Source organism: Phocoena phocoena, chromosome 3 (genome assembly GCF_963924675.1).
Source record: "Phocoena phocoena chromosome 3, mPhoPho1.1, whole genome shotgun sequence".
Taxonomy (NCBI): Eukaryota; Metazoa; Chordata; class Mammalia; order Artiodactyla; family Phocoenidae; genus Phocoena; species Phocoena phocoena.
In genome coordinates, this window is record NC_089221.1 from 45,689,640 (window position 1) to 45,698,135 (window position 8,496).

An 8,496-nucleotide genomic window follows, 5' to 3' on the forward strand; every position below is an offset into this window, starting at 1 on the left:
AGTTATAAGAGAAATAATGCTTAGCCAAATTAACGTATGAAGTAGATGCTCAATCTCATCCATTAAAGGGATGTAAGATCTAAAGAGGTTTTTTTCCTGTGAAATTGATTTCAAACTTTTTTTTTAAACTTGGCTAAAGTTACATGAAAGTGCAGAAAATAGCACAAACATATAAACCTACCTACACACTATTAATGGGATTAAATCTCAGCACTACCCCTCAGAAGCACAATTTGGCAGTATATAAAAACTATCACTCTTTGATCCAGAAGGTTAATTTCTAGTAATCTGTTCTAAGAAAATATTCAGACAAAACAAAGGTAAAATATTTACATATAAGTTTGTTCATTACAGTATTTTTTTATAATGGCCAAATACTAAAAACAAATAAAACATCTGTCTATAGTGAGTTTTAAAAACATAGTTTGAGTGCTCACTTCGGCAGCACATATACTAAAATTGGAGTGAGAAAGAGATTAGCATGGCCCCTGTGCAAGGATGACACGCAAATTCGTGAAGCGTTCCATATTAAAAAAAAAGCCAATAAACTAATGGTATGGAGAATGGTCATTAGAAGTAAAAAAAAAAAAAAAGCACAGTATAAAGCTAAATAGAATTGGATTCCATTAAAGTGTGTTAAAAATTAAAAAACAAAACAAAACATAGTTTGATTACTCAGCCTTAAAAAAAAGAATGAAATAATGCCATCCGCAACTACATGGATAGACCTAGAGATTATCATACCAAGCGAAGTAAGTCAGAAAGAGAAAGACAAATACCATATGATGTCACTTATATGTGGAATCTAAAATATGACACAAATGAACTTGTCTATGAAATAGAAACAGACTCACAGACATAGAGAACAGACTGTGGTTGTCAAGGGGGAAGGAGGTGGGGGAGGGATGGATTGGAAGTTTGGGGTTAGTAGATGCAATCTATCATATATAGAATGGATAAACAACAAGGTCCTACCATATTATCACAGGGCACTATATTCAATATCCTGTAATAAGCCATAATGGAAAAGAAAAGAAAAAAACCAAAAAAAGCAAAAACAAAAAACAGTGTTTGTAATATGATGCAATATTATGCAGCCAATAAAAAAATCATGTTTTAAATACATAGGGAGAATAGAGAATTGCTCACTTTATAATGTGAAAAACCAGCAAGATACAAAGCTCAATATAAATTAAGATTTCAAGCAGGTGAACGTGAATATAATGTATGTGCCTGTATGTGTATCATGGAGGTCACACTAAATGCTAACAGTGGTTATCTCCACTTGGTGGAATTAAAATTATTTTACTTTTTCTAAATGCAGAACATCTGTAACCAGCCTGTATGTCAACTGAAATATTACAAAATATTCTTAATTCTGTATTGAATGTATTTGCTTGATACTTTAAAATACACTCAACAGTTGAGCTGAGGAAATGCAGTCGCAGTAACTCTATACTGCTTGAATGGGTTTGAAGAAACATCTGTGACCTAATAAACAAATAAGGTGTGGTGGGAACCAAAGGAGAAAATCAGGATCCCAGGTACCACCTCACAGCATGTTCTCTGTAATGGGACACACTAAGCCAACCTCAACAAAAAGCATTAAAAACTAGCGGAGACTAACCCTGACTAAGAAAAATTTGAACGTCTCACCACAGAGTCAGAAGAAGAAAATGAGGATTGCTGTTCTCTAGAAAATAAGGAGTCCTGTTCTCCCTGACTCTGCGTGGGAAAGAGAGCTATTTCTTTATCCCCATTAAAGCACAAGATGCCCTGAACATCTGTCACAAGTGCATGTGTCTTCAAGCCACAGAAACTCCAAGCAAGCAATGGATTAAACAATTTAAGATTGTTTTTTTTTTCCCTTGTGTAACAACATGTCCAGCTGCCGATCTCCAGAATGTTCTCAGGTACCTGGGCATCTTCTACTCTCTGATTCAGTCATTTTAGTGGGTGGCTTTCACCCTCTGCTTCTTGCACTGTGGTTGCAAGATGGCTCTGTCCAAGCACAAAAGGCACGAGGAGATAGGAGAAAGGCAAAAGCTCACGCTAAGGGGACTTCCCTGGTGGTCCAGTGGCTAAGATTCCGTGCTCCCAATGCAGGGGGCCTGGGCTCGATCCCTGGCCAAGGAACTAGGTCCCACATGTCGCAACTAAGAGTTCACATGTCGCAACTAAAGATCTTGCATGCCGCAACTAAGCCAAATAAATAAATATTAAAAAAAAAAAAAAAAAAAGCTCATGCTAAGGAAACTGACACCTTAAATAGCTTTCCTGCCCAGAAACTTCCATGCATATCTCATTGGCCAGGATAATGTTCATGACCACACCTTGTAGCATGGGGACTGGAAATTAATATTTTATCTGAGCATATTTCTTCCCCTTGCTGAATAATAAGGAAGAAGAGTGGGAAATGGACAGGGAAATGGGAAATCATGGTCTTCCATATTCTGGTACCCAACAGTCTCTTGGACCTAGTACCAAAAGCAGACAGTTTGTGTGGGCCAACAGGTAGCCTCAAGTCTGTCTAACCAGCTCCCCATAAGCTCTCCTGATGGAGGCTGCTACATCTAAGACTATTGCCTTTACAACTCCATAGCACAAGAGCATAAACCCTCCAACAACAAACTTGGAAAAAGAGGGGGAAAAGAATAAGTCAAGAGCATGTTTCTATCCTCAACTGCAGACACTATTAGTTCTACCCATGATCCCCTCCCTTCTTCCTTGCTCATACATAAATCTCAGTTTGGCTTGGCAGCAATGCACCAAGTTGCAGGTTGAGGGTTGGTAAATTATAGCCACCCATCAAATTAGTTCTGCTCCCAGTTTTAGAAATAAAGCTTTATTGGAATACAAATAAGCGCAATTTGCATATTCTCTATGAGCCACTTTTCCACTACAAAAGCCACACACCTGAGCAGCTGCAACAGGGACCATCTGGAAAGCAAGATCTAAAATATTTACTATGTGGCCCTTCAAAGAAAAAGTTGGCAGACCCCTGCCCTAGATGATGGCCCATGGTTGGACTCATCCAACTAACACGTGGGTCTTTACTCTCCCCCACTCCCTCGCACCTGGGGTGGCCATAGAACCATATAACTGGACAACTGCTGAGACACTTCTGGGGAAAATTTTAACTTCCTTGGATAAAAGGGTAGTCATAGCTGATCCATCTTCCTTCCTCCTTCTTCCTGCCTTGAACAGGGACACAAAAACTGAAACTGCAGCAAACAACTTGGGGCCATTAGGAGAAAAGCCAAAAAAATCATAAAGATCTTGAACCTGACACCCTTAATCCAATATATCCATGTTGAGAACAACTTACCTCCAGACTTCTTCTTATGTGAGAAATGTAAATCCTTATTTATTTAAGCTCTGTTATTGGACTTCCTGTTTTTCATTGCAGCTGAATGCTTCCCTAATGATATGGCTTATGTCCAGGAGGGCCTTTCTGATAACTCCCAACTAAGCCCTCATGAGAGAACAAAGCCCAGCACATATTATACAATATTGTGTGGCCACATTTTTCTTTTTAACCATGAACTTCAGGTTATTATAGAATAAAATGTCGTGTAGTAGTTTAAGCACAAAGGATCTGGGCTCTGCTTGGGCCTAACCCTCTGGCTCTCACTCTTACTATTATATGAATTTGGACAAGTTATTTGCTTTATCTAGAATCTCCCTTATCTGGAAAATGGGAAAAATAATACTTCTACCTTATACAGTTTTTGTGAGGATTAAATTAAATTATGAATGTGTAGCACTCGGTCTGGTAATGCTCAATAAATGCTTAAAATTATTGATATCTTATTTGTAAACTAATTTTAATAGCTATCCCAATTCTTTCGTCCATAAAGAAAACAGAGTATTTAAGAAATTATAGGTAGGGAATTCCCTGGCTGTCCAGTGGTTAGGACTCCTCCACGCTTCCACTGCAGGGGGCACAGGTTCGATCCCTGATCAGGGAACTGAGATCTCACATGCCATGTAGGCAAAAAAAGAAAAAAGAAGAAGAAAAGAAATTACAAGTATCCCAGACCAATATTAAACACAGGATGAAAAAAAAAATCAATTTTAGTTTCCTAGGAAAGAAAGGGTATTTTTTAAAGTCTTTATGTTTGGAAGCCTTACCTCTTGGAATTCTCCCTCCTCTAAACCTTACTCACCTGGAAAATTGGTTGTGCCTCTCTCACCTTGAGGATATATCTTTATCTCCTCAAACTTCCACACAGTTATCTATGCCTCTTCTTCTTTGCCTTCAGATATATTAATCAGTAACAAATTATTATGGCAACAATATTCATTGAGGATCCATTACGTTCAGCACAGTTTTAAAGGAGATAAGATAAAAACAAAATTAGAAGCATTTTCATTCTTCTCTGAGAAAGAAGCCAGCATTTCGTAGGTAACCATGTCTCCTGACAATACAAGTCTGCAATCTGACAGCTGACACTCTGAGACTCTGACAATTTTGAGGCCAGATTTTTTTTGGAATGTACAATTTTTTGTGATTTTTGAATAGCAATACATTTTGTATTCCTTACATTAATATAATCGATCAGAGGTCTGGGACATCACCTTATAATTACCACATTACTTCAGTAAAATATATTAATATTCACTCCAAGAAGAATGAATAAATACCATAAACAGAGGTGTAGTTTAAGTCAACTTTCGCTGCTAAATTATTTAGGCCGAGTGAGGTTTTTTTCACCAAATAAGTTACAGAGATCTTTTAATTGTTTTCAGTTCTTTTGAATTTCAAAATGGTAGAAAAAGACTTATAGACTTGTACCACACATTTCAGTAAGATGTAATGCAGTCTAGACAGATGAGCAAACCAAAATGGCTTTTCTCTCAATAACTTTTCGATTATATGAACTAAGCCAAGGCCAGACATCCATGTTCTCAGACCCCTTTTTGCAAACTATATAGAAGAATCTCAAATAGAAAAATCCTCAAAAAGCTATGTGAAATCTTGCTCCCTGACTCCAAACTGCAACTTTGGAGAATCCCAACTCCCACAGATTAGAAGAAAAGCTTGCGAGGCTTCCGGGAAGATGGCGGAAGAGTAAGACGCGGAGATCACTTTCCTCCCCACAGATACACCAGAAATACATCTACACGTGGAACAACTCCTACAGAACACCTACTGAATGCTGGCAGAAGACCTCAGACCTCCCAAAAGGCAAGAAACTCCCCACATACCTGGGTAGGGCAAAAGAAAAAAGAATAAACAGAGACAAAACGATAGGGACGGGACCTGCACCAGTGGGAGGGAGCTGTGAAGGAGGAAAGGTTTCTACACACTAGGAAGCCCCTTCATGGGCGGAGACTGCGGGTAGCGCAGGGGGAAGCTTCTGAGCCATGGAGGAGTGCACAGCAACAGGGGTGCGGAGGGCAAAGCGGAGAGATTCCCGCACAGAGGATCAGGGCTGACCGGCACTCACCAGGCCGAGAGGCTTGTCTGCTCACCCGCCGGGGCGGGCGGGGCTGCAGGCTGAGGCTCGCGTTTCGGTTGGAGCGCTGGGAGAGGACTGGGGTTGGAGGCATGAACACAGCCTGCAGGGGGTTAGTGCGCCACAGCTGGCTGGGAGGGACTCTGGGGAAAAGTCTGGACCCGCCGAAAAGGCAAGAGACTTTTTCTTCCCTCTTTGTTTCGTGGTGCGCGAGGAGAGAGGATTAAGAGCGCTGCTTAAAGGAGCTCCAGAGACGGGCGCAAGCCGCGGCTAACAGCGCGGACCACAGAGACGGGCATGAGACGTTAAGGCTGCTGCTGCCGCCGCCAAGAAGCCTGTGTGCGAGCACAGGTCACTCTCCACACTCCCCTTCAGGGGAGCCTATACAGCCACTACCAGGGTCCCGGGATCCAGGGACAACTCTCACAGGAGAACGCACAGCGGGCCTCAGGCTGGTGCAACATCATGCTGGCCTCTGCCGCCGCAGGCCCGCCCCACACTCCATGCCCCTCCCTCGCCCCGGCCTGAGTGAGCCAAAGCCCCTGAATCAGTTGCTCCTTTAACCCCGTAACGTCTGAGCGAAGAACAGCCCTCCGGTGACCTACGTGCAGAGGTGGGGCCAAATCCAAAGCTGAGCCCCTGGGAGCTGTGAGAACAAAGAAGAGAAAGGGAAATCTCTCCCAGCAGCCTCAGAAGCAGCGGATTAAAGCTCCACAATCAACTTGATTTACCCTGCATCTGTGGAATACCTGAATAGACAACAAATCATCCCAAATTGAGGAGGTGGACTTTGAGAGCAAGATTTATGATTTTTTCCCCTTTTCCTCTTTTTGTGAGTGTGTATGTGTATGCTTCTGTGTGAGATTATGTCTGTATAGCTTTGCTTCCACCATTTGTCCTAGGGTTCTCTCCATCCGTTGTTTTTTTCTTAATAATTATTTTTTTATGTTAATAACTTTATTATACTTTATCTTTATTTTATTTTACTTTATCTTCTTTATTTCTTTTTTTCCTTCCTGCCCTCCTTCCTTCTTTCCTCCCTCCCTCGCTCCTTTCTTTCTTTCTACCTCTACTAATTCTTTCTTTCTACTTTTCCTCCCTTTTATTCTGAGCCGTGTGTATGAAAGGCTCTTGGTGCTACAGCCAGGAGTCAGTGCTGTGCCTCTGAGGTGGGAGACCCAACTTCAGGGCACTGGTCCACAAGAGACCTCCCAGCTCCACATAATATCAAACGGCAAAAATCTCCCAGAGATCTCCATCTCAACACCAGCACCCAGCTTCACGCAATGACCAGCAAGCTACAGTGCTGGACATCCTATGCCAAACACATAGGATGTTCAGCACAACCCCACCCATTAGCAGAGAGGCTGCCTAAAATCATAATAAGTCCACAGACACCCCAAAACACACCACCAGACATGGACCTGCCCACCAGAAAGACAAGATCCAGCCTCATCCACCAGAATACAGGCACTAGTCCCCTCCACCAGGAAGCCTACATAACCCACTGAACCAACCTTAGCCACTGGGGAAAGACACCAAAAACAACGGGAACTACAAACCTGCAGCCTGCAAAAAGGAGACCCCAAACAAAGTAAGATAAGCAAAATGAGAAGACAGAAAAACACACAGCAGATGAAGGAGCAAGATAAAAACCCACCAGACCTAGCAAATGAAGAGGAAATAGGCAGTCTACCTGAAAAAAAATTCAGAATAATGATAGTAAACATGATCCAAAATCTTGGAAATAGAATAGACAAAATGCAAGAAACATTTAACAAGGACCTAGAAGAACTAAAGATGAAACAAACAATGATGAACAACACAATAAATGAAATTAAAAATACTCTAGATGGGATCAATAGCAGAATAACTGAGGCAGAAGAACGGATAAGTGACCTGGAAGGTAAAATACTGGAAATAACTACTGCAGAGCAGAATAAAGAAAAAAGAATGAAAAGAACTGAGGACAGTTTCAGAGACCTCTGGGAGAATATTAAATGCACCAATATTCGAATTATAGCAGTTCCAGAAGAAGAAGATAAAAAGAAAAGGACTGAGAAAATATTTGAAGAGATTATAGTTGAAAACTTCCCTAATATGGGAAAGGAAATAGTTAATCAAGTCCAGGAAGCACAGAGAGTCCCATACAGGATAAATACAAGGAGAAATACGCCAAGACACATATGAATCAAACTTTCAAAAATTAAATACAAAGAAAACATATTAAAAGCAGCAAGGGAAAAACAACAAATAACACACAAGGGAATCCCCATAAGGTTAACAACTGATCTCTCAGCAGAAACTCTGCAAGCCAGAAGGGACTGGCGGGACATATTTAAAGTGATAAAGGAGAAAAACCTGCAATCAAGATTACCCAGCAAGGAGCTCATTCGGATATGACAGAGAAATTAAAACCTTTACAGACAAGCAAAAGCTGCGAGAGTTCAGCACCACCAAACCAGCTTTACAACAACTGCTAAAGGAACTTCTCTTGGCAAGAAACACAAGAGAAGGAAAAGACCTACAATAACGAACCCAAAACAATTAAGAAAATGGGAATAGGAACATACATATCAATAATTACCTTAAATGTAAATGGACTAAATGCTCCCACCAAAAGACACAGATTGGCTGAATGGATACAAAAACAAGACCCATATATTTTCTGTCTACAAGAGACCCACTTCAGACCTAGAGACACATACAGACTGAAAGTAAGGGGATGGAAAAAGATATTTCATGCAAATGGAAACCAAAAGAAAGCTGGCGTAGCAATTCTCATATCAGACAAAATAGACTTTAAAATAAAGACTATTAGAAGAGACAAAGAAGGACACTACATAATGATCAAGGGATCGATCCAAGAAGAAGATATAACAATTGTAAATATTTATGCACCCAACATAGGAGCACCTCAATACATAAGGCAAATACTAATAGCCATAAAAGGGGAAATCCACAGTAACACATCCATAGTAGGGGACTTTAACACCCCACTTTCACCAATGGACAGATCATCCAAAATGAAAAT

At 40.8% G+C, this 8,496-nt stretch overlaps 1 non-coding gene across 1 annotated transcript; it reads left to right on the forward strand.

Moving 5' to 3' along the window:
* The first annotated feature begins 429 nt into the window (after window positions 1-429).
* Window positions 430-533, forward strand: LOC136121731 (U6 spliceosomal RNA). Its single transcript, XR_010655753.1, has one exon. It is a non-coding gene; the product is annotated as a U6 spliceosomal RNA (small nuclear RNA).
* The last annotated feature ends 7,963 nt before the right edge of the window (window positions 534-8,496 follow it).